The sequence below is a fragment of the Bubalus bubalis genome, chromosome 18 (genome assembly GCF_019923935.1).
Source record: "Bubalus bubalis isolate 160015118507 breed Murrah chromosome 18, NDDB_SH_1, whole genome shotgun sequence".
In the NCBI taxonomy this organism is placed as follows: Eukaryota; Metazoa; Chordata; class Mammalia; order Artiodactyla; family Bovidae; genus Bubalus; species Bubalus bubalis.
Genome location: NC_059174.1, coordinates 24,398,521 through 24,426,183, shown reverse-complemented (window position 1 = coordinate 24,426,183; position 27,663 = coordinate 24,398,521). Strand labels below are relative to the sequence as shown.

The 27,663-nt window shown below is 43.9% G+C and overlaps 1 protein-coding gene across 2 annotated transcripts in view; it reads right to left on the bottom strand.

Annotated features, from left to right (window-relative positions):
• Nucleotides 1-11,002, bottom strand: part of NUP93 (nucleoporin 93) — a 103,027-nt gene extending 92,025 nt beyond the window's left edge. For both annotated transcript variants that reach the window (XM_044931883.2, XM_025268698.3), the window contains exon 1: nt 10,853-11,002. The gene's annotated coding sequence lies outside the window, so the exon portion shown is untranslated. The remainder of the gene's footprint in view (nt 1-10,852) is intronic.
• Between the last annotated feature and the right edge of the window lie 16,661 nt (nt 11,003-27,663).

Below are 27,663 nucleotides of genomic sequence, written 5' to 3'. Positions count from 1 at the left end.
TTTGCGGGGCAAGGGTAGGGAGAAAGGAGGCTTCTGGGAGTTGGTAATTTTCTTACACTTGGTGCTGCTTAATAGTGTGTTCAATTTGAGCAAGACTCATCGTTTACGCACATTCTGATTGTGCATCACACTTGAGTAAAAAGTTCCCCTCCAAAACAAAAGGTAATGACCCACTGGTGAATGCTTCTTAAGTGGAAGTTCCCCAGTTCAGACCTCTTCACCACACCTAGAGGATGCTGAGTAAATTAACTAGAGGAAAAAATTAAAGCCTGCAGCTTTAGAGAGACAGCTCCTATTCAGAGCTAAAGCCAAGGACTGGGCAGATTTCCATTTCCTCAAATTAGTTAGCATTCACCTGTCCTTCAGTGTCCAAAAAAATGCCCCTTCTATGCACATAAACATTCTTAACAAAGAGAAAAAAAAATCTCCAAATTGCATATAGGATGAAATAAACTTAAAAAAAAAAAGGGTAAAGCAAAAATGCATCAAATAATTTGGTCTACTTGCTATTAACATGTGTCTTAATTATGAAAAATATGGTCATTTCCACATAATATAACCATGTTAAATATTTAATCAAGTCAGAAAAGAGTAGCATAGTATAATAAATACATTTGGTCTTTGTCCCCAAGTTCCTGGCACAAAGCTTCTATAACCCCTGGAATGTCCTGAAGTTCTGAGTCTTCTGTAACTCACAATGAACCCTTTTAAGCACACCTGAATTTATGCAAATGAGGTAACTTGGAGGTGCTATGCTAGGTGGCCTCAGGATGGGGCCCGTCACCAGGAAGACCAGGTTGGAAGTTTCGGCCCTACCCACCAACCTCTGGCAAGGGGAAGCAAGGGCTGCAGATTAAGCTTTATAGAAACTCCTGAACAATGAGATTTGCTGAGTTTCTGGGTTGGTGAATCATCTACATGCTGGGACAATGGTTCCAGGGGAACAGGAATGGTACCCAGGTTCCACAGAGACAAAAGCTCCTGGGCTAAAGACTCATCTGGACCCCATCTTATGTACCTCTGCACTTGGCCATTCATCCTTCATGACAAACTGGTGAGCGTTAAATAAATGTTTCTCTGATTTCTGTGAACTGCTCTAGTGAACTAGTTAAACCTAGAGGTGCGGGTGGCGGATACAAGAGCCTCTGATCTGTAGCCAGTTGGTCATAAGTACAGATAACAATCTAGGAAAGATTAAGGGTAGGAGGAGAAGCGGGTGACAGAGGATGAGAAGGCTGGACGGCATCACCAACTCAATGGACATGAGTCTGAGCAAACTCGGGGGAGACTGGGAAGTCTGGTGTGCTGTAGTGCATAGGATTGCTAAGAGTCGGACATGACTTAGTGACTAAACAACAACAACCCTTGCAGCTACTCAGCTCCACTTTAAAGCAGTTAACAGATAAATAAGTATGGAGGTGCTCTAATAAAACTTTAATCATGGCCACCTGAATATGAATTTTATAAAATTTTCACATGTCATGAAATAGTCTTTAGATTTTTTTCCCCCACAATGACTTAAAGACATAAAAAATAAAAACTCTTCTCAGTTTCTTTGGCCCATAGCTAGGAGTTTGCCAACCCTTAGTTTGCCGAGGATATCTGAGCTAGACCTGCTAAGTGCTTACTGGCCTGCTTCAGTGTCCTGCCAGACCTCCCCTCCCTAGGCCTCAGCAGGGACAATACTTACACAGAGACTGAGTGACACAGCTGGCCTGCTGGCCTTTCCCTTCCCTCTTTAAGCTGTGCGTTTGGAGAGTACATCTGGGAGAAGAAATCTGTCTTGTAAATGACGAGTTGTGTCCAGTAAAGACACACAGAATGTGTTCTGACTGACCACATAGCGCTGGTGGGGACGCACTGCCCCGTTCAGGTATACGGCAACATATTGAACGACCCAAGTGAATTTTTCCTTTTCCTCATCACCCACAATCCAAACAGCCTAGCTATCCAAGAAACACCAAGGGCTGAGAAAGAGATGAAAGGATAAAGACAAGGCCATCCATTTTTATTTCAGCATTAAAGGACTCTCAATTCACTGAGGTGCATGGGGAGATGATGCCAGCTACTTTCCCTGCAGAATGTCAAAGTACTCAAACAATACTTTATTAGCGCTTACCATGGAATTCTAATTTTACCATATACCCAAATATTATCTCTTTCAACTACAAAGACCCTGCAATCTAATAAACGCACATTTAGCACTGCTAGACATTTTCTGAATGTTGTCAAAGGAGGATTTCATATACATGAGGGGAAATAACTGATGCTGCAGTTTATACCTTTTTTCTCTAAAATATACAATAACAATATTATTACTTCTTTCGATTATTTTTAAAAGTTTTGACAGTAATAAAAAAGTATTTTAAAAGGAACTAGTAAACAGGAGAAGACTGAACTTTGAGCCCACACACCTGGTTCAAATCTAGAAGGTTCACTTACTAGCTGAAGGGGGGTTGACCTACCCTGGGACAGAATCCCAATCTCCCCCACAATTTCCTGGTCTCTAAAGGGGAGAGGACAATGCCTACCTATTTCAAGGAGCTGATGACGGGAAGTATTTTTATTAACTCTTGTGATTTATGTCATTATAAAATGGTATTTTAGCTTCTTTCTAAAGTTGCCAATTTGGCAATATTTTGTCAATTGCAAACATCTCTGCTTCAAAAAAATCTAGTAAATATATGATACTAAATTATGACTTATTTAACCACAGCTTCATATCATTCAGTAAGAACTTCTGGGAGACAGCCGCAATTTTTACATGTACAATTTTTAAATTCCCCACTATCAAATATGGTTTTAATTATAAATCCAAATTTCTACAATGAAAGTGTGACTCAAATGAAATTTAGCATTTAATTTGAAGTGGAAATCTTGCCCTTAAACCTTCTTATTAGACTGTAGTAGGATTAAAACACAAGAACAGTGTTCAATGTTCAACACCAAGATTAATGAGGAAAGCCTCACAGGAAGTGTCAAAAGTTGAAGACTGGCTCTGTTCTCTTCTTCCGAATATATAAACTATGGTTAAATGACAATAGCATTCCACTTTATGCTCTATCTGTCAGCTGTCAATTACAACAATAACCAAAAGAAAATTACACCCTAACAGATACTATTGTTTCAGACACCTCTAAAAGACTAGGAAAAAAATGATTTAAAAAAACTGTTTTCAGATAATTTTTTATAGTCTTGTGAAACTAAGTAAAAGAGTTAGACCTAATCATTATTCAGAAGGTAGACACTGGAGAAAGAACTAAAATAAATTACCCTAGACAGAAGAGAAATTAAAGACCTGGTGATTCAATACAAGTATGGGCCTGGATGACTCAGTCAGGAGTGTGTAGTGTCAGCTTTCCTGATACATAAAATAACACTTGTATTATTTCATTTCAAGGAGCAAAGAGAAGCAGAAACCAAATACCCACACAGCCCACTTCCTGACACACTCTCACAGTGGAAGGCCTGGGGTAGAATGTAGACCCCATCCTGGCTTTGCCCCACATCAGCCCTCTGACCCTGGGATCTGCCCTTCCTCACCTCCGGATCCCAGCTTCACCACCAGTGAGATGAAGGGGTTGGCTTGGGTGATTTCTAAGGTCCTGCCCTCCATGAAGAATCTACAGATGTGAGATATTTTAATTGTCTCTAAACAGAGGATGAGATGGTTGGATGGCGTCCCTGACTTCATGGACATGAGTTTGAGCAAGCTCCAGGAGTTGGTGATGGACAGGGAAGCCTGGTGTGCTGCAGTCCATAGGGCTGCAAAGAGTTAGACATGCCTGAGCAACTAAACTGACTGAAACCCAATGAACGTGTCCTCGGAAGGAGCAGCCCCAACTCAGTGGTGATAAAAAGTATCTGTATGTAGAATCTTGGGAACATAAACCAGGGCAGATCACCAAGCCTACACCAAAAAGGCTTTGGCTCTCCTCTCTAAACTAAGGATTCTCAGCTAGGGGCAGCTTTGCCCTCTGGGGAGCTCTGGCACTATGGAGAGGCATTTCTGGTTGTCACAACTGAGAAAGAGACCACATGCTACTGACATCTAGATGGCCGAGGCCAGGGGTGCAATGCACAGCACAGCTTCCACAAAAGAATTATTCAGCCTAAAATATCAACAGTGTCAAGGCTGAGAAACCTTGCAGGAAACTAAGGAAGGCTTCTTGTCCTGAGGGCCACGACACTAGCAGCAAAGGCACCCGGAACCTCTGGAAATATATGCATGCATCTTAAAAAATATACAAGAAAAGCACTACAGCTGTTACCAGATTCTAACAGAAGTCTGAGTCCCCTTCCCACTCAGCCCCAAATAATCTTAAAACACTGTATAATTCAGAATTATACCATTTGGGTTTTTCATGGTGGTATATTCATATCCCAGCATATCACACAGCACTGGAAAAGATCAAACCACAGCTACATGGAACAACAGGGATAAAAGGAACTACAGCAGCCACACACCAAAAAGGACATATTTCATGATTCCATTTCCATGGATTTTAAGAACAGAAAAAACTAATCTATGGTGCTAGAAATCAGAACACTGGTTATGGGGGCGGGGGGGTGGGGGTGGGCGGTTAAGGGGAACAGGGAATGATTGGGAGGAAAGACAACAGAACTCTCCTGTCAGCACAGACTGAAACGCGTCCCTCCAAAAGTCACCGTGAAAGGCACTCAGTCGTGTCCAACTCTGCGACAACCACAGACCACGGAATTCTCCAGGCCAGAATACTGAAGGGGGCAGCCCTTCCCTTCTCCAGGGGATCTTCCCAGGAGATTGAATTCAGGTCTCCCGCATTGCAGGCGGATTCTTTGCCAACTGAGCTATCAGGGAAGCCCATAAAAGTCATTATGCTGAAGTCCTAACGTGAAAATATCTTGAGAAGTGGTCTCTGAGAGGTAATTAGGTTTAGATGAGGTCATGAAGAAGGCATCCTCAAGATGGGACTGGTACACTACTAACAAGAGACACCAGAAAGCTGCTTCCTCTATCTCCTATCCCGACTCCACACACACATCACCCAGAAAGTACATGTGAGCACACTAGAGATGGTGGCCACCCATGAGCCAGGAAGAGAGAGGGCCCTCACCAGAACCACCACGTGGCACCCCGTCTCCCATTTCCAGCCTCCAGAGCTGCGGAAAAACAAACTTCTGTTGTTTACACCACTCAGGCCATGGTAATATGGCAGCCCAGGCGAAAACATCGGGGTATTGGAAATATTCTATATTTCAAAATGGGTGATGGTCACAAGATTGAATAACTATGTAAAAGTTCATCAGATCAGATCAGATCAGTTGCTCAGTCGTGTCCGACTCTTCGCAACCCCATGAATCGCAGCACGCCAGGCCTCCCTGTCCATCACCAACTCCCGGAGTTCACTGAGACGTCCATCGAGTCAGTGATGCCATCCAGCCATCTCATCCTCTGTCGTCCCCTTTTCCTCCTGCCCCCAATCCCTCCCAGCATCAGAGTCTTTTCCAATGAGTCAACTCTTCGCATGAGGTGGACAAAGTACTGGAGTTTCAGCTTTAGCATCAGTCCTTCCAAAGAAATCCCAGGGCTGATCTCCTTCAGAATGGACTGGTTGGATCTCCTTGCAGTCCAAGGGACTCTCAAGAGTCTTCTCCAACACCACAGTTCAAAAGCATCAATTCTTCGGCGCTCAGCCTTCTTCACAGTCCAACTCTCACATCCATACATGACCACAGGAAAAACCATAGCCCTGACTAGACGAACCTTTGTTGGCAAAGTAATGCCTCTGCTTTTGAACATGCTATCTAGGTTGGTCATAACTTTCCTTCCAAGGAGTAAGCGTCTTTTAATTTCATGGCTGCAGTCACCATCTGCAGTGATTTTGGAGCCCAGAAAAGTAAAAGTTCATAAGCTATACTAAATATATATTAAGTGTATATATAATATATATATATTAAAGCTTGTTCACAGATAGTATTTAGAAGACATAGCAAGAAACTAAGCATTACCTCGAGAAAGAGAGCAAAGCTAAGATTTGGGAGACTTCTGCTTTTCATTTTATACCCTCTGTCAATCTGAATTCTTTTCCATAAGTGAATGTGACCCTTTCTAATTTTTAATAACTTGTTCATCTGAAAACTGCTCTGAACTCCCTGTCTCAGTGTTTGTCTCATCACTGCCCCGCACCCTCAATGGCAATGAAATGTCAACTGCACACGCCCACCCTGCTTCTTGCACTCGCACTCCAACCCAGGAGTTTCGAGGCACTGCCTGTGCACGTCCACTCAATCCCATAATGTCACACCCCGCGTGTCTCCAAATGCAGTTATTCACCACCGCTGCCGCCGCCGCCAGCTGCCTTCCCAAAGCCCTCCACCTGTACCCTGGCTGGTCTCTCAGGTTCTAACTCATCCTTCTCCTTGGTTCTGTGCATGGATTGTTTATTTATAGGTATTCTCCACTCTCCAGACTCAGAAACCATAATAGATGCAGATACACTTTTGAGAGACAACAGGGAGGTATTCCACATTATCCAAACTATTGCTACTCCCTAACAAAATCTCAGGAAACCAGTACTACAGATTTAGATGACATGACATCCCTCCAAATCCCTCATTACCTAAACAGATTAACCAGCAAGGGATACTATATTTTTACAGCCTCTTCTGTTGCTTTTTCTCTTTTTCCAGCTTTACTGATATGTAACTGACCCACCATACTGTATCATTTTAAGCACACAATGTGATGATGTGATAGGCATACATACTGTGAGATCATTACCACAAGAAGGCTAAATCTAACTGTTGCTTCCATCTTTGTCACCATCACTCTTGGCCAGACTTCCTGCCCTTTAAGCCCAGTTCTTGCTGGATGCCAGTTCCAGCCCCTCCCAATGCCTATCACTTGCTCACTGCGACCACGTCCATCTTTCCGCCATCACTTTCCCTCTGTTGCTCCTGCACAAAAGCCCTCAATACATCCCACTCATGGGATCCAGACAAGGCACTGTTTTTGCAGAAACCCTGTGTGTGAGCAACGTGATCCGCTCTGTCTCTGACCATCTTCACCCACTCCCTGCTCTGTGCTCGTGCCCCATTTTTCACAGGCAGGAACATCTACTCGCCTTCCACCACCCCCGGACCCAGCTAGGAACTGCACCCTCTAACTGGGCGACTTTGGGTAGTTAACCACTCCTTCTGCGCCTGGCCTATGAAGTGGAAACGTAGTTGCACCTTCCTCACCTGCCACACAATAACCACTCAATCAGCTACCGTTACCACCAATTCAAGTCCTACCTGCCAAATGGTGTTCCTCCATACCGGTCCCACAGCAACCTCCCCTCAATTCCTCTCGACTCCATTTTTCTATTTGTTGTGCATGTTTCCATGTGGCCAATAGTCTGTTTCTGTGCTCCACAGGGTTTCTGTAGCCTCATTTCACTCTGGAGCTTTCACAGAGCTATTTTTCATTAACATCTAGTTGTTTGTTTCTATGGGAGGACAGGCATTAGGACCTGTTAGTCCAACACCCTGCTAACTTCATTCTCCTCACTTGCCTTGTTATTGTCTATTAATATCTAGATTCCTTCTTTCCCAAACAGCTTAAAATTTAAAGTATTCTGAAGCGTTACCAATTAAAAAAAAAAAAGCCTTCAACTACAATTCCCACCAGTGGCCATTTGTCTTCCAGATGGCTACAGACCTCTCTGAATCCATTCACATACATGTGGGCATCCAAGAGAAAACACATACACACACTCTTGAACAGGCAGTATCAGGAAATTCAATGTCACCTTTCCCCAGGAAGTCAATCCAAGGACCTCGGCGGTCTATCTGGGCCCAGGCAAGGAGCCTCATCTGTCAACACAAAGATGACTTCCGTATTTCTATGTCTAGCTGAGCTCTCTGCCTGGGCCAATATTTCCAACTGTCCACCTGACATCTACACCTGGCTGACCAGGGGGTGCCTCAAGCTACACATCATCCCAAATGCTTCGCTCCTCCCCGCTTCCTAGCTGCCACTGCAACTGCGACCATCACCACCTCCTCCTCCATTTCCAGTCTCTCTAACCTCATTCTTTTCTCCTGATCACCTCAACAATCTAAGCCTTCTCGTTCCTCTAACCCACCCTCCCCTCGCCCAGAGAGGTTAATTCTTTCTGAAATGCTCCCCTGCCTTTGCACTTGACCCACTCAAGGCCACCTTCCATCCCCTACATGCAAAGAATGGGCACAGCCACCCTTACCATCCTCATCTCTTACTGCCCGCCCCCCACAGATACCCCAGCAGTTCGCTACTCCTTGGGGTGCCTCATGCTGTTCCCTCCCTTCATACCCCAGGACACGCAGGTGCACACTCTGCTAGAACACAAACCTACCCTGTCACACTCTTAGGTAGCTTGCAAAGTGAACTGGGAGAGTCCTAACTACCTCAAACTGCTCCCAAACGATTCTGAACCTTCAATTACTATTCTTCCCTGGACAGCTGGAAAAATGGTGATGATTTCTCCCTGAGTCTGTCTCCTCCACGTGGAGAATTCTGGTAGGATAAGGTCCACAGACTGCTCAGCTCTGAATTTTCAGTTGCTAAGTTTGGCACAAAAAAGGTACCAAATCAATGTTTGCCGAATGAAAGTGGCCAGTTCCCTGAGGACCTGTACCTCAGGTCCTCACCCCAGGATCTTAGCTCTGACCCCTCCCTCTCAGTGGCATGTCTTTCTTTCTCTCCACCTTATTTTCTCCTTCAGCCCATCAGGAAGCAGGTGCAGACACTCAAGTTCACTATCTTGAATCTCCAATATTCCCACCTCAGGGTATTTGCACTGGCTGTTTCCCTCCAGAATGCGCTTGCCCTAGATATTACCCTCTCAGATTTCAATCAGGTCTCTGTTCAGATATCCTTGTCCTCTTTTTAAAAGGGCCCTGCCACCACATGCTATCCCTGTAGGCTCACCACTGGTGCTGTGCCCCACAGAAACAGCAACTCAGTGAGTGCAGGCCTATCTCAGGCACCACTGGATCCCCAAATCTTTATCGGTGTCAGGAACATGGCCTTATTTCCTGTGTTGAGCACATACTGTGTAGCAGGTCTAGGTGCTGGAGATACAGCAAGGAACAAAACAGATAAAAATTCCCCCTGCATGTTCCCAAGGGGAAAAATAAACAATACATTAGATAAACAAGAAAAATATAACAACAACAACAAAATTGATATAGGAAGACAGGAAGTGGGAAAAGTCTCACTAGGTGACTCGCAAATAAAAATCTGAGAGAAATGAGGGAGCAAACCATGTGAATACCGAATCGCAAGCCCAAAGGTTCTGAGGCTGAAGAATGTCTGCCATGTGGAAAGAGTGGGGAGCAGAAACTAAAGTGCAAAAAGTAACAGTGGGTCAGATTATAGCTCCCTGTAAGGACTTCATCCTTCGTTTGTTTTTTCTTTTTGTTTTTTGGTCATGCAGCACAGCCTGTGGGATCCTAGTTCCCAGACCAGGGATGGAACCTGGGCCTGAGACTTGAGTCCCAACCACTGGACCACCAGAAGATTCCCAAGAGTTTATCTTAAAATGAGATGGGGACCCATTGGAGGGCTTTATGATCTGCCTTACAGGGATCCTTTTATCTGCTGTGCTGAAAACAGGGGTTAGGGCAGAAGCCAGGAGAACAGATGGGAGACTATTTCAATAATCCAGGAGAGAGGTGATGGTGACTGGGCCAAAGGCACTGGACGTGAAAAAGCAGTCAAGGATAACTCAAAGGTTGTTGATCAGTCTTTTATGTTCCTGAGAAGAGAAAAAAATAGCAAGAAGAGCAGTCTGGGAAGAGAGGTGGACGGGAGCTTGATAGCGCTGTCCTGACATGTTCAGTCTGAGTTCCGAACAGTAGGCAGCTGCATATAGGTGAAGGGAGAGGCCCAGGCTGGAGATATTCAGGTGGGATCTGTTAGCCTAATAAACAGGTATTTAGAATGATAGCCTTGAGTGACATCACCAGGAATGAAAAATAAAAATGTTCCAAACACAAATTCACAAAGAAGAATAACTGAAAAGAAGAACAGATATGATGCCTAAGGACACCCTCTCAACCTTCAAACAGAACAAAAAGGTGACCCTTGCTGAAAGACATTTTGGTCAAAATAAAACCTCCTTCGCACACCCGGCAGAGGGGCAAACCAGGACCAACTCTGTCAATGGGTCGTCCAAACTTTGAACAAAGACCCCTGCGGTCCGCCCCGTAATTTTTCAAAAATGAGACCCAGTAAACGTAGGTATTGCCTTTGTAAAAGATGGGGTGCTGTGGGCCCAGAGAAAGCGAGGGCCACGTCCAGGTTCTAATCACTAGCATCTGCCTGCACGGGAAGGAGCATTCTGCTGGATGCAGACGGAGGAGATAGGCCACGGCTCACAGGGTTGTCAATCTCCTGGGAGGGCACCGCCTCCCGACAGGGTCCATCCATCCCTGAGGGGCGAGCGAGCTGGCAGGGCGCGGTCAGGAAGGTAATCAGGCAGAGTGGGGTGCGGGGGAGGGGCATCGATACAGACAAGGGTGGACTCGCAGGGCAGAGTTGGACGTGGGGGCGTGGCGCGCCTGCAGAGCGCTGGGGTAGGACATGAGGGCCGCCAGGAGGCCGCAGCTCCGTGTTCGGAAGGAGGGCAGATAGAAGACACCGCAGGCGCACCCCGACGCTATAATCAGGGGCGGTTCGACAGGGCGCTGTGTAGCCGGGGTGAGGCATGCCGGCTGACATGAGGCGAACGGGAAGCGTGGGCAGCACGGTTCTGAACATGTGGACCGGGCTCCGCCCAGCCTCGAGGACCTGGGTTCAAGGATACGCCGCGTGTCAGAAGGACGGGGCCAGAAACACCCTTACCTGGCGCAGCAGCACCCGTGTCCCCCTCGCAGGTCCCGGCTGGAGAACGCGGCCGCCGCTTCTCGCGCCGCTCGTCCGCGCTTCCTGATTGGCCGAGGCCGGCCCTCCCAGAAGCCCCCGCGCGGCGCGCCGCCAAATGAACTTTATGGAGACCGGTGGAGGAGGACACGGACACGGGCGGGGCTAGGGGCGGGGTTTTCGACTGAGCGGTCACTCCCCACACTCCCTCGGCACTGCCCTCACCCTTCCCACGTGGTTAGAGTCTACTCGGGCGCAAGAAAGCGGGTCGCACAATGACCTGCGCGGATTTCTTACCCTTTATTGAGCACCATCCAAGTGCCAAGCACTATTCTAGGCACTGGGGGCACAGTGGTGACCACGACAGGCAAGGTCCCTGCTCTAACGGAGTTCTCAAGGTGGTGGGGAAAATGAAAGTGAAAGTCGCTCAGTCATGTCTGACTCTTTGCGACCCCATGGACTGTAGAGTCCATGGAATTCTCCAGGCCAGAATACTGGAGGTAGCCTTTCTCTTCTCCAGGGGATCTTTCCCAACCCAGGGATCGAACCCAGGTCTCCTGCATTGCAGGCGCGTTCTTTACCGGTTGAGCCACTAGGGAAGCCCGTGGTGGGGGGAAATAAAATATAATAAATGACTGCCAGTTTGTAAGGAAGGCAATGGCGAAACAAGCAGGGTAATGGGAGAGAGAATGCCTGTGTGGTCAGAGAGGGCCTCTCGGAGAAGGTGATCGCTGAGCTGAAACTTAAATGATGAGAAAGGGTCAGCCTTGCATAGCCTTGGATGCAGAACATTCTGAGTAGAGGGAACAAATCTGAAGGTTCCATGGGGAAACACCTGGTGTTTGAAGAATAGAAAGAAGTGGGGTATGACTGGTAGAAGATGATAGAGCACAGGTGGGGTAAGACTCACAGTTGGGGGGGCCAGACTTTGCAGATCCTTCAGGCTGCAGCGAGAAAGTGTAAGTTATTCCTCATGCAAGTGAAAGCCACTGGAGGGTTTCATGCCGAGTTCTGACATGAGCTGGTTTACTTTTGTAGACAATCCCTCTAGTCCTTTTGGGGGAGAATGGACAGTAGGCAACAGGGAGGAGCTGGGAGGCTACTTCTGTGTTTAAGACATAAAGCAGAGGACTTCCCTGGTCCTCAGGTGGTTATAAATCCATCTGCCAAAGCAGGGGACACGAGTTTGATCCCTGCTTCAGGAAGATTCCACATGCCCCAGGGCAACTAAGCACCACAACTACTGAGCCCAAGCACCACAGCTAGAGAGTAGCCCCCTCTTGCTGCAACTAGAGAAAGCCTGCACATGGCAATGAAGACCCAGTAAAGCCAAAAAAAAAAAAAAAAAAAAAAAAAAATAAATAAATAAAATGAAAAAAAGAAAGACAAGACAGTGGAACTACGATTGTTGCAGTGCCCAATCAGGCAACACAATTAGTCCTTATGATCTGATGAGGAAGAGGGTACAGAAAGAGTGTATTTCAATGTAACATGTAAGGATGCTAAGAGAGTTTAACCCAGTCTGGTGGGTTGAAAGGAGCCTTCCCCTGGAGGTGGGTGGAGTGATACCTTAACTGAGCTGTAAAGATGAACAGGGCTCAGACTGGCAAAGAGAGAAGGGAGCTTTTTCCTCGCCAAGGGAATAGAATAAGCAAAGGTGGAGAGGAAAGAAATAGTGTCTGCCCACCCTCTCCATACATTACCTCTTAATTCTGAGAAAGGGAGCCTCTACCCAGGCTCCTCTAAGACCTGTTCTCTTCTAGCTTTCAACCTGCACCTGTAAAGACTTGAGCAAAACACTAACATACTTTCTAACAGCTATTAAAATCAGATATGAAAGTGTGGACATTACTGCTGATTCTATAGAACTAAGGATAAGAGTACTGCAAATGATTGTACCCCAACAAATGATGGATGGTATGGACCAGTTCCCAGAAACGTAAAACTTACCAAGACTAAATCAAGAACAAGTAGATAATCAGAGTAGATCTGTAATTAATGAGATTGAATCAGTGAAAAATCTCTCAACAAATAAAACTTTGGATCCAATGGCTTCACTGGTAAATTCCACCAAATATTTTAAAAACTACTACCAATCCTTCTCAAATTCTTCCAAAAAACTGAAGGGGAGAGAGCACTTTTTATGAGTGTTCTGTGAGGCCAGTATTACCCTGATTCCAAAGTCAGCCAAAGATACCACAAGTAAAAATTCTTAGCAAAATACTAGCAATCCAATTTCAGCAGCATATTTTTAAAGAGATTTTTTTGGATGTGGACAATTTTTTAAAAGACTTTATTGAATTTGTTACAATACTGCTTCTGCTTTATGTTTTGTTTCTCTGGCCATGAGGCGTGTGGAATCTTAGTTCCCTGTATGTGCATGCTCAGACGTATCTGACTCTTTGTGACCGTATGGACTGTAGCCCACCAGGCTTCTCTGTCCATGGGATTTTCCAGGCAAGAATACTGGAGTGGATTGCAATGTCCTCCTGCAGGGGATATCCCTAACCCAGGGATCAAACCTGCATCTCCTTTGTCTCCTGTATTGCAGGCAGATTCTTTACCACTTGAGCCATCAGGGAAGCCCTCAGCAGCATATTAAAATGAGTATAACACCATGACCAAGAAGCATTTATTTCTGGAACATAAGACTAGTTCAACATATGAAAATCAATCAATGTAATACACCACTTTAACAGAATGAAGGAGAAAAATCATGATAATCTCAACTGATGCATAAATACATTTGACAAAATTCAACACCCTGTCATTATAAAAACACTTTGCAAACTAGGAACAGAAGGAAAGTACTTCAACAGAACAAAAGCCATATATGAAAACCCCCACAGCAAACATCATACTCAATGGCAAAGAGCTGAAATCTTTTCCTTTAAGATCAGAAACAAGACAGGGATGCCTGCTTTTGGCACCTCTATTCAACATAGTACTGGAAGTTCTAGCTAGAGCAGTTAGGCAAGAAAGAGAAATAAAAGGCATTCAAATAAAAAAGGAAGAAGTTAAATTATCTCTGTTCCCAGATAAGGTTTATATGTAGACAGTCCTAAAGATCACACACACACACACACACACACACACAAACCCTGTTAGAGTGAACAAATTAATTCAGCAAAGTAGCAGGATACAAAGTCAACACACAGAAAACCAGTCACATTTCTATACTCTAACAAAGAAAAATCTGAAAAGAAAATTACAAAAACAATTCAGTTTTTAATAGCATAAAAATAATTTAGAAATTAACTAAGGAGGGAAAAACTTACACAATGAAAACTACGAAATAGCTGAAACAAGTAAAAGAAGACATACGTTAGAGAAAACACATTCCATGTCCATGGGTTGGAAGACTCAGTGTTGTTAAGATGTCAATATTACTCAAAGAGATCTGCAGAGTCAATGCAATCCCTAAAAAAAAACCCTTATGACTTTTTTTTGGAGTAGAAAAACCCATTATTTATGGAGAAGCGTCAAAAACTAAAAATAGAATTTCCATATGATCCAGTAATTCCACTTCTGGGTATATACTCCAAAGGTCTCAAAGTGACATTTCTACACCAATATACATAGCATTATTTACAATATTCAAACTACAGAAGCAATCCAAGTGTCCATGATGGATGAATGGATAGGCAAATGTAGCATATACAGAGAATAGAATATTATTCAGCCTTTAAAAGGAGGGAAATCATGACATATACTATAACTGGATGAACCTTGAGAACATTATACTAAATGAAATAAACCAGTAACAAAAAGACAAAGACTATATTATTTCACTTAGAGTAGGTAAAGTCATGGAGACATAAAGTAAAATGGTAGTTGCCAGGAGCTAGGGAGTGGGGTGGGAATGGGGTTATCATTTAACGGGTACAGAATTTTAGTTTTACAAGTTGAAAAGGGTTAAGAAGATAGATGGTAGTGGTAGTATTATAATAATCATAAACACATTGTGAAAGTATTTAATACTACAGAACTGTACACTTGAAAATTAAGATGGTTAATTTTATGTTGCATATTTTACCAGAATTTTAAAAAAAATGTTTTTAAGGTTGTGGAGCAACTAAGACCATCATATAATACAGAGGATTTGTAAATAGGAACATCCGTTTTGGAAAACTAGCAAAACATATTAAAGTTAAATGCACACAAACCCCGTGATTCAACAATTTTATGTATGTATGTATATGTTTGTGTGTTTTACTCCATCTCTTGCATAAATGTGTACATATTTTCACTAAAGCCATGTACAACAACATTTATAACACCATATTTTGTACTAGCCCCAAAGTGGGAACTACCCAAATGTCCATTAAAAGAAGAATGCGATAAATAAGTTATGGTGTGATACTGCAAAATGCTGCAGTAAATAAATGAATATGTGAACTACATCCACATATAATAACGTGAATGAATTTCATAAACATAATAATGGTAAGCCAAAGCCAGACCCAAATGTATGACCCCATGTATATAAAGTTCAAATCAGACAAAACTCATCTATGGTGACAGATTATCAGATCTGAGAAGGCACATCAGTAGTTATTTTGAAAGGAGGAAAGGTTGTTGATTAGGAAGGGAAATGAGACAATCTTCTGAGGTTTGTTAATGTTCTGTTTCTTAATCTGGATGCTGAGTACATGGATGTATTCACTTTTAAAAAATTCATTGAGCTGCACATTTAAGATTTATATACTTTACCACACATATATTATTCATTATACAATAAAAGTTAAAAAAGGGAAAATATCCCCTTCACTGTGGAATATTCGATATTTTTGCTACCCAAAATTCCTATCACTTCTCTTTCCTCAAGTATTTGCAGTTTAGAACCTTGTTTTACTTCCCTGGTATCCCCCACAATCCTTAGCATGTAGTACATGGAAAGAAAGCTAGAATTATTTCTTAAATGACAGAATTCAGCTCCACAATTGCCCCCTATCTTGAGCTGCTACTGCTAGAGATGGGCTCTTAGTGGGTGGCAGCAAATTGCATAATGCTTTGTGATCTGTGGCTGAGTGATCAGCAGTATTCTTTAATAGTCATTAGAAGCTTAAAAGGGAAGCTTCTTACTTTGCTCTTTAGATGAATTTAATTTCAGCTGCACAGAAGGTGACTTGGCATTATCAGAGATGGCAAATAGGCTTTGACTAGAATACTAACTCCTGTGTCAGCACAATTGGCTGGGTCTACCAGAAGTCCTGTGTAAAGATGCTGAGGGTAGTTCCAGGCTCAATAGAGGAACTCTGAGATCATTTAGTATGATCTCTAATCATACAGTCAGGATGTTTGAGCTCCAAAAAACCAATTGAATTTGGCCTGAACTGTAAGGAAACGTGTTATTAACCTAACTGGAAGTTTGGCAGTAGATGTCAGGCTGGTTGATTCAGCAGCTCACAGTCTCCAGGGCCCTTCCAGCTCTCTGCTGTGTCATCCTCGGTGTGAACTCCATCTTGAGGCAGTAAAGATGTTGCTGATCTAACAGGATAGCCAGTTCTTACCCTATAAAATGGGCTTCCTTGCTGACTCAGTAGGTAAAGAATCTCCCTGCAATGCAGGAAATGTGGGTTCTACGCCTGGGCTGGGAAGATCCCCTGGAGGAGGGCGTAGCAATCCACTTCAGTATTCTTACCTGTAAAATCCCAAGGACAAAGAAGCCTGGTGGGTTACAGCCTACCACAGGGTTGCAAAGAGGCAGACATGACTGAAGCGATTTAACATGCATGCACAGGTGTATACATATCAAAAATTTATTGAGCTGTAGACTTATGACTTGTGTACGTCACCAGATGTAATTATCTCTCAATGAAAAGATTAATAAGCTTGAAATGAAAGAAAACGCGATTCACATCTAATATCGCACTTGAACCTTGCAACAACCCAGGGGTAGGCAGGGCAGGGCTGGTCATCGTGCATCCCGTGGGAACCCAAACTCCAGGAGGATTAAGTGATATACCCAGGGTTACAGAGGGAGGTAGTGGCAGCCTAGAGCCTACACTCAAGTCTTCCGATATCAAGGCCGGTGTTTTCTAGTCCAATGAAAGCCTCAGAGGTGAACTTAGAAGCCTTCGTGAACTGTAATAAGAGCTATGCAGTGAAGTTCTTAGATGGACTTTCTTGCCAAGTTTCTGAATTGGGTTGGGAACAAACCTCACATTCTCATTAATCAGCAGCTAACTCTCAGATGACATTGTGGAGATGGTAGGATTTTTTTAAACATCTGGTTGTTTTATTTGTTATTAAACAAACTGTTGAGTGAAAGGGAAAAAAATCCTACACATTTCTTCATTGCTGCTGTTTCAAAACAGCTTTGCCGACATCTATCAACTTTGTTTATGTCAAATTGCACAATTTGTCACTGATGCTGAATTTGCCAAAAGAAAAGTGAATTTGATTGACAAGGCCCCAGGGCTTCTCTGTCTTCCTTTTCAACATTCCAGATGTTAAAAAAAAAAGTTGGATCCACCCCCAAGAAAGGCTGATCTGCCGGTGGAGCTTGGGGGATATGGTTATAGTTTGTTACAGTTTCTGTAGAAACTTTGCCTCCTAGAAACCCCATCTTCTTGATTGGTTCAAATTACCCTCCATTTTCAATTGTTGCCTTTCAATGGAGCCATCTGTTTTGAGGCTCATCTGTCAGGGGCTCTGTTGTGGTTGATTATTAAACATATTTGCAGCTGGAGGTTCAGAGAAAAAAAAAAAAAAAACCTTAAATAACAAAAGAAAAATGTCCCCAAGAATGAAAGTAGAAAACAGAAACAGACTTCTAGCTATTACCACTCTTAGAAATCTGAGGGCTTAATCCTTCTCTGAAAACCCAGGAGAAATTTAATATAAGCAAACAAGTGTGGTGGACAGTACTGGACATTGGGTGGCATTGGGGCTTCCCACCACACAGTCTCCCTTCTTTGGAAACTACACCCAAGGACACGCAGGCTAACTCTAGGGGGATTACCTCTTTCACACTGTGACTATTCTTATAGGGATAATAGTAATCCACCATGAAGGGCTGTCTCTAAGGATTAAATTAGTTAATGCATATTAAGGGCTTAGAGCAGTCTTAACATATATTAGGTGCTCAGTAAATATTAATTGTTTTTATTTCTGGCAGAGCTTGTTGTTACAATATTCTAGAATTGAGTAGAGGTTTCTCTGACCCACCAGGACCAAGCCACCCTCTGCCCTCACCCACCCCATCCCACTCCACCTCACCCCATGCTAGGCATCACAGGACATGGCAACTCGCCATAACTTTCACCTTGAGAGCTAGGTCATGGCACGTTCTGTTTTATGTCCACCAGGGGGTGACATAGTTGAATCTTAGTTGAAAAAGGACCAGCCTCACCCCCCTGGCTGGGACTCTCAGAACAAAGGCTCCAGCGTCCCCAACGCGTCAACTCCCCTGGAACAAACACAGAGCCTGAGATTCTCAAATAGAATTAGCAGCCTCAGCATTTGGTTCACACTAAGGTTAACAGTGGTATGTGTGATATAGTACGTGTAGCCCCATCTTGGTGGTCATGGGTTCTGTAATATTCCTAGGCACTGGAAACATTTCCTGAAACATGATGCAGCCAGACCTTGTCTTGTGTCTTGCCTTGAGATAGAAGACTGCTGAATACTCAGACTTCAGTGAAGCAACACCAGAGTTTACCCTTATGAAAACCATTTCACATACACTCACCAGGCTACAGCCCCTGGCTGAAATCTGGCTTAGATGTCTCATCCTTTTTTAGAGTAGAAAAAGAAAAACAGTCTTCTGAAAGAGAAGAGGGGCATTTAGGGAAGAATAAAACTTTCTTTATCCATCTGATTGGTAATGTAATTTTAATGGAAAATATGTTTGTTTATGTTTTTAATCCATGTGTCTTCACAGCATTTACTTTTTTGTAATGCATTTAATTTTATATTATGAAAAGTATGACCTTCAGTTTCATGGTTCAGTTTAAACTGGAAGATTTGAAGGGAGAGTTTTTATCCAGTATGGTCTCAATTTTTAAAATCATCCGTCAATTTCTGTGAAGTTTTTGTGAAAAATCTATCCTAGCAAGAATCAGTGTTTCTGTTTTTTTGTTTGTTTGTTTTTTAAATGAAATTAATTCCTGCAAGTGAAATTAAAATACATTCATTTCAACTCAAGGTCTTGTATAGAATATTTAATAAATGTGTCAAGTGAATGAGAGAAATATTAGTATGAAAGCCTGCAAAGAAGTGGGGTAACTTCTGTGTTGCGGAGTTGACTGTGCTGGACTCAGCCCATTGTTTCATTCCACCCACCAGCAACACTTAGGGAGGACCTGTCAGGGTCTATTTTGGCAGAGAGGGCTCTTTGCTCTTTGACTTCCATTCAGCCAGCCAGGAATGGTTGTTTGACAATCAGGACACGCGTCACTGGTAGCTGGATCAGGGTTGTTTTATCTCTACCTGGTGAATAATCTTAGCATCATACTTTATACCCAGAAGGTGTGTAATTAGTGTAATGAATTAACAGTTTCTTGCTTCTCTGGGAAAATGAATACCAGGAACCTTATTATCATAAAGGGCAATTGAGGGGAAAGGAACTCACATGGCAGATACTTGACTTATGCTGTTTAATTTAATCCCTCCAACAGTGCTTTCAAAGTATTCGTGTGTTTCAGAGCAGAAAGGAAGCTGAGCAGAGGACAATGTCCAAGGTCACGTAGTGAAGTAACTAGAAAAGGGTTTTTTTGAACCAAAAGTTGGTCTAATGCTGTGGCCCATGGTCTTGCCACCATATCATTCTCTTTGTAGAAGAATGAGGGGCTGCTGTTTAGAGACAAAGAATTGAGCTGAACGCTGCACAGCAGGGACTCAGATGAGGCAGGACCTCATGGAGGATCATCCCATGGCACCTGACAGTGGGTAGCCCCTTGCCCGACCTGAGCCCTAGCTCTGGCACACCGCACTGTCATCGGGGGAAAAGGACTTCACCCTTGCCCTTTGAAATGCTTCATGCCCAGACATCCCTGTACCATTGTGGTTCTCAGGCATTTCCATAGTGCCCTGGGCAAAACGTCAGGGGATCCCACCACTGCCTGTGGTCTGTTTGGGCCATGGAGGGGAGGATTACTTGCCTTCTGAATCTCAGACCTTTCCTGTGTCAGGGGAAGTCAATACTGCTTGTCCAAATACAACCCACCTGGAGGATGCAATGAGACTCTATGAAAAGATATGTGTGGAAGTGCTTTGAAAACATTAGAGGCTGTAGGAATGTTCTTCCAGATTCCTTGACTTCTTTCCAAAAAAAGATGTGACCGAATTCCTGAGAAATTAATTGGTATCGGTTTTTCATTTTGTTTTGTTTTGTTTTGCCTTTTTTCCCCCTTCTGGTCAGCATCTTCTAACAAAGAATGGAGAGTTCATTTTCTCCATCTCCCTCAAAGGAAAATAGCCAGGTGCAGAAGTTAGTATTCAATTCAACTGCAGAAAACAAACAAAACCCAAACACAGTAACACCACCAATACCTGAACAAGGTAAGACATTATTTTTCTGTCACTTAAGAGAAGTCCGAAGAGAGGCCATCCAGACAATGTGGTAGCTCCCAAGTCATCAAGGACCCAGGCTCCTTCCTCACTGTTGCTCCACCATCCTTAACGTCCCTCCTCACTGGCCAAGGTGGTTGCTTAAGATCCAGCTATTGCCTTCAGGTTCCAGCTAGCATTAAGGGCAGGACTCTGAAGAAGCTCCTAATTCCTTTAAGAATATATTCCTACAGTTTTATATCCACTTCCACTTATCAGTCATTGGACAAAACTTGGTTACATGGCCACCACTGGCTGCAAAATAAGCTGGGAAATGTAGTCTTAGTGGGACGTTCACCTCCCAGACAATTGTGGGTTCTTATTACAAAGAGGGAGAAGGCAATGGCACCCCACTCCAGTACTGTTGCCTGGAAAATCCCTTGGATGGAGGAGCCTGTTAGGCTGCAGTCCATGGGGTCACTAAGAGTAGGACATGACTGAGCCACTTCACTTTCACTTTTCACTTTCATGCGTTGGGGAAGGAAATGGCAACCCACTCCAATGTACTTGCCTGGAGAATCCCATGGATGGAGAAGCCTGGTAGGCTGCAGTCCATGGGGTCGCACAGAGTCGGACACGACTGAAGCGACTTAGCAGCAGCAGCAGCAGCATTACAAAGAGGGAGGTGGTGCATAGCGAGGGCAAACCCATTGTCTACCCATCATATCTTGGGTTCTTAAGTTCTGGATTCTTTGTCCAGGTATGTGTGTGTGTACGTGCATGCATACATGCACACATGTGTTAGGAGGAAGAGAGCCAGTAGGGGAAAATACCCAACAGAGCACCACTGAGATCTCAAATTTTAGTGCAAAGCAGAATCACATGAGAAGCTTACTAAACACATAGTCCGTAGGCAGATTCTTAGGCAGGAAACTAGCACTAATCAAAATAGGACAAAATAACAAACTGGTTTTCAACACAAATTAAGATTTCTGATCATCAAAAGATACCATGAAGAAAATGAAAAGGCAAGCCCTTGACTGAAAGGAAAATTTCCTAATATTCATCTATGACAAAGGACATATGACCAAAACTGTGTGCTGGTCTCAGCCTGTCGATAACCAATATTTTGGTTGGACCAGTCCATGTGGTTCTTATGATTGAAGACACCCTTCAGCTACAACCATCAGGAAATTTTGAAAAAAATAAAATTTGAGGTTTAAGACTTATAAGATCTGGAAATGACACATCACATCTGGGGCCACACAGCAAGGTCAAGGGGAGAGAGACTGCATGGGCCTGGTGTTCCTCTTTTATTGGGGTTGAGGGGTGGGGGTGTAGGTTTTCCTGAACTAACTCCTTATTGATGAATTTAAAACATAAAAGTGGAAATTTTAAAACATAGAAAGAAGAGAAAGGGTAGCACGTAAGGTCAGTTGTTACAATCAACCAAGATCTCTAAAAATAAAGGAACCTTGGTGGGGGAGGCAGCCTGGCTCTTTATCTTGCTGTGTGGCTGGCAATGTGTTTACTCTAAATGGTTGTTTTTGAAGTGGATGCTTCTTTGGAATAGATGCCCCAGTGATCAAAGTGTGTCAGGCACTTGCACTATAAAAAAGAAAATACTGTCGGAGCTTATACTATAAGAATATATAAAAGAATATCTGAAAATTAATAATTATTAATAATAATTTAAAAGATAACCTATTTTTCTAAATGGTCAAAAGACTTGAATAGGCACTTCATGAAAAGAGCATGCTGTTCTGCTGCTGCTGCTGCTGCTAAGATGCCTCAGTCGTGTCCGACTCTGTGTGACCCCATAGACGGCAGCCCACCAGGCTTCCCCATCCCTGGAATTCTCCACGCAAGAACACTGGAGTGGGTTGCCATTTCCTTCTCCAATGCATGAAAGTGAAAAGTGAAAGGGAAGTCTCTCATTCGTGCCTGACTCTTAGCGACCCCATGGACTGCAGCCTACCAGGCTCCTCTGTCCATGAGATTTTCCAGGCAAGAGTAGTGGAGTGGGGTGCCAGTGCCTTCTCTGGAAAAGAGCATATAAAATGCCAATAAACATGAAAAAATAGTTAATATTCTTAGTCATCAGGGAAAAGTAAATTCCGGTCACAATGATCCACCACTTCATACCCACCAGAATGACCACAATTTAAAAGCCTGATAATACCAAGTGTTGGCAGAAATGTGAAGCAACTGGAACTCATATTCTGCTGGATGGAGTCTTAAGGGTTACAACTATTCTAGAAAAGTTTGGCAGCTTCTAATAAAGGCCCAGAAATTCCACTGCTAGGTGTCTACCCAAGAGAAATGAAAGCATGCTGTCCACAAAAAGACTTACCTTCAAATGCTCATAGCCACTTTCTGCATAATGGCCCCAAACTGTGAACAACCTGACTGTCCAGCAAAGACAGGATAAGCTAACTGTGGGGCATGCATACAATGGAATGCTACTCAGATATAAAGGAATAGACTATTGATATATGCAATAATATGGTTGAATTTCAAAAACACTGGGCTGGGTAAAAGAAGCCAGAACAAGTATTAACTATAGGATTCTGTTTACATGAAGTTCATGAATAGATGAAACTAATATGGGGCAGAAATCAAACGGTGGTTGTGGGTGGGTGAGACGTATTGACTGGAAGCGGGGCTGGGGAATTCTTAGGGTGATGGACATGTTCTATGTCATGTCTGGTGTGTGAGTTTCATGGGAATGTTTCATTTGTCAAAACCCATCAGACTATGAATTTAACGTTTGAACATTTTACTGAATGTAAATGTAATTTAATCTCAAAAACTGTGTGTGTGAGTTGGTGGTGTGAGTGTGTGTGTGTGTGAATTGCCAGCCCTCATCTCAGAGATTTGGATTAATGGGATCTAGGAAACTGACGTTTTTCAGCTTAGGAACTGGCATTTTAATCACCCCCCTCCTCAGGGTGTCCTGATGCAGGTGGACAGGCCTGATGTGGTTTCTGGAACCCGGGAGGGAGCCGTGAAGGCCATGTGGCTTGGATAGGAGTGGCTCCGAGTTCTGGAGGACCCCAAGGTGGAGGGTGGAGGAGGGGAGAGGGGCCTGGGTTCACAGCACACAGTGCCCTGCAGGGGGATTTCGGGTGGGGAGGTGCAAGAATGCTCGTGACCCTTGTGCCTAGTGCCTGGGCCCTGGGGGAGCAGGCAGGACCCCATCAAGAAGGCCTGTGGCAGTGGTGAGGGCAGCTGGGAGAATGTCCTTGTGACCTGCTTAGAGCAGCTAGAGATGATGGCCAGCGGAAGAACAACCCAGGGCTAGTGTTACCGAACCAAGCTTAGGTTTGCTTACCTGCATGCAATTAAGCCCATCTACTGACACCAGGTTGTGGTGAAGGAACGTGCAGTGTTTATTGCAGGGCACCAAGCAAAGGGTTCAGGGCAGCTAAGCTCAGAAGGCCCAAACTCCCCATGGCTTTCAGGGAAAGGTTTATAAAGACAGGGAGAGGGAGAGGGTTGCAGGCGTGTGGACACTCTTCTGATTGGCTGGTGGTGAGGTAATCGGGAGTCAACATCATCAACCTTCTGGTTCCAGCTGGTCTGGAATCTATGTGCTTGTGGGCAGCACACTGTTAACTTCTCCTACCTGGTGGGGGGTTCAGTCGCTGCAAAGCATTTGAAAGGATTTGGCTCAGAATATTGTCTACTGCCCTTGAGGAGGAACTGAAGATCCTCGACTTTAATGGCTAAACCATCACTTTTGTCTTGCTTGACTGTTTTCCTTTGTTCCTGAATTTTCTCACTTCTCTGATTAAATTTATTCCTTGGAACTTGGGGGAGGCCGAGGAGGCTAAAGTTTCTCTACAACCAAGGGGCAGGTAGAGGACATAGGGAAGGGAGGTTTGTCCCAGAAAGGCCCATTAGGGTCCTCCTTGGTGACAATTCCCTCTTTTTTTTTGTTCCTCAGTCCTGAGGAAGAACAGGTCTGGAACAAGAAAGGAAATAAAGCTTTGGATACAGAGGTTAATCGTAAACTCAGTGGAGGAGCTCAGTTTTGGGTGGGGGGGAACTCCATTTCACTAGGAATCAAACTAATAGTTATGGTTTATTGAGTGTGAAGAGGTTTACATGTACTGATATCTATTCATTTCGTTTCCCCCATATTATAAGTGAAAAAACTGGGAAGCCAGGGGAGCCAGGATTTGAACCCCGACAGCCTGGTTCCAGGGCTTACATCCTCACCCTCCATGCTGATCTTCCTTTCCACTGACCTCCACCCCTTGTATCCCTGCTTTCCTGGGCATCAGACAAATTGCTATAGCCAGAGGTAGAATATGCAGCCTCGAAAGGAGATTGGAGAAAAAAAAAATAAAGAAACTGAGGTTGGACTCCTCAAAGCCTTGGTAAGCGGGAAGCCACGGCCCCTTGCAGGGCCAGGAACTCTTGCTCATGAGTAACAAGGCAGGTGTGAAACGCTGGGGAGTGGGTGGGCGGGGGGGCGGGCTCTGGCACGACCACGTTGAAGGGGACAGACGTTACTGAGATGGTCCCCTTGGGGACGTGCAGCAACACTGATTTTTAAAGATTCTGATCCTTCTGGTTCACATTCCAGTCAAGTGAAACGTGGGCGGGTGGGATGCAACCCTTGGGGTGCCGATTGCAATGTCTGCTCTTCTTTGCTCCCTGGGTGTCCTGTGGCAGGATGGATGGCAGGCCAGTGGCCTTCAGAAGGTTGGCCTCAGGCTTCTCAGGGTGAGGATATTTAACTCCATTAGAGCCCACCCTCCCTTGTGTACTGAGCCTGAACTTTCTGAGGTGGCCAGGGGAGTCCCGCACTGCCCTCGTGTTGGCGTGCACCCTTCCTTCCTGACAGTCAATAGCTTTATCCCAGAATCCTACCAGCCCTTCCTCAGGGGCTCCTTTGCCCCATGCCAGTTTTTCCAAAGGCCCTCACGTCTGCCAGAGCTGCCTCCCGCCTTGTCCCGCCACGTCCCACTGCCTCCCACTCCGTTTGCTGGCTGATACACATTTTTGGTTTCTTAAATTCCATTTGAGCCATCATGCTGCCCAATCTCTTATCTCACTCCCTATCTAGCGTCATCCTGAGCGTGTGCGTCTTGTGGGCTTTGCAGCCAGATATGAAAGGAGGAGAGATTCATTTCCTGCCGCCTGCCTCTCCAACCCCACATCTTCCAGTTTAATTCACAAGCTCTTTTTTGGTGTAAACAGCAGACATTCGTTTTCTCACGATCCTGGAGGCCACAAGGCCCAAATCAAGGTGTCAGCAGGGTTGACTCCCCCCGCCCTCGGCTTCTCTCCTTGGTTTGTGATGGTTGGATTCCAGCTGCGCCCTCACAGTCTTCCTTCTGTGCGTGTCTGTGTCCTGATCCTGTCTTATGAGGACAGCAGTCACACTGGACGAGGGCCCACCTTCATGACCTCATGGTAACTTCATTATCTCTCTAAAGACAGTCTCCAAATACAATCATTCTGAGGTGCTGGGGGTTAGATTTGCTTTAATGTCACACATGCTTTTTTTTTTTAATTAAAAATGTTTTAATACAAATTTTAAAGTTTACACTCCATTTACAGTTATTTTAAAATATTGGCTATAATCTGTGTACTGTACAATGTATTTTAAAAATATAATAATGTCTTATTTAATGCAATATATCCTATTATTTCAACATGTAACAAATGTTAAAAAAATTTTTAATGAGATCTTATTTTTTTCATACCAAACTCTGAAACCCTATGTGTATTTTATTTATTTATTTTTAAATTTTATTTTAGTTGGAGGATAATTGCTTTACAATGTTGTGTTGGTTTCTGCTGTACAACAATGTGCATCAGCCATAAGCACACACACATTCCGTCCCTCTTAAGCCTCCCCGCCCCCCGCCCCCCATGCTTGTTATGAAACCTCTCTCACCAGTAGCTGACGGCTGGGTCTCACGATGCACGGTGTGGGCGTGTTGCTGTTCCAGGCCCCCTTACAGGCTGTCACCATCCTTTGCCTGACACTGGGGCCTCTGCCTCTCCCTAAGATGCTTGGCAGGGTGCATCTCACTCCTGCGCAGACCTGAGGGAAACAAAACCCTTGCTCATAGCAGGACAGTTCAGTGGTATAAGTTCTGCCCCCGAGCACCCTAGTGGGAGAGGTCGAGGATAGAGGGTCCCTGACAATTATCTGTGCTTGGCGCCCTCCTTTCCTGTTCTCGCCCTCCTTTCCTGTTCTCACCCTCCTTCCCTCCTTCTGACCTTCAAAAAGTCACCTGCACGGAATTGTGGTCTCCAGCTCTGAATCAGAGAAACCTGAGGGTAGAAGAGGGTCAGTGCTGGGCTAAGAAGAGAGCAGAGCAATGCCTAAGACGGGATGGCAAGAAACCCCTGTACTCCCATCACTAAGTTCAAGACGCTAAAAATCCCATTATTACAGTGAAAAAATAAAGTCTTAGTTTTCCAACAATAGAGGCCAGCTTGATAAATTACAGCTCACCCTTACAATGCATTTTCTGCAATTATTAGTAGTGCCGTATAGAGTATGGCAAAATGTTGACATTTGTTGAAGCTAAGGGATGGATACATTTCATTTTACTATCCTCTTTACTTTTATATGTTTGAAATTTTTCATAATAAAATGCATATAAAAAGATGGATAAAGAAAATGCTGTTGTACTTGGAAATTATTCACTATGTTGTTAAGTGAAAAAAAAACTGGCCACAACTAATTCAACTATTTAAAATAATACATCTATATGTGCATTTTAAAAATATTAAGAAATTAACCATTAAGAAAATAATATTTTAAAAAGAAATTGAAATGTACATGCCCAATGACCCAGAAATTCCACTTCTGGGTAGAGAAACACATATGAGAAAGGGGATGGGTAAACAGCTGAAGTATCTATTAATAGGAAAATGGCTTTTACAATGGTACTATAATCATTCTTTGAAAATTTGGCAGCAGACAAAAAGAAAATTACTAGAACACTTAAGTGCAGGTACCCTTCTAAATACTTAGGCATGCTAACACAATTCTCACCCTATAAAGTAGGTATTATTGTTAAGCCATTTTATATATAAAGAACAGAAAAATTAATAAACTTGCCCAAAGTTCACTGGGCCGATGGTAGTTCTGGGATTGGAACCCAGGGAGTGGTCAGCCTGACTGTACAGCCCATGCTCTAAGCCGTTATGCTATTTCACCATTTGATGATGAAATGGTCCTAGAAATATCAGCACATTTATCAGACCTAACATTCATTTGAAGTCGTCCATGTGGCAGGCCCTGTTTTGAACAGTTGACGTGTATG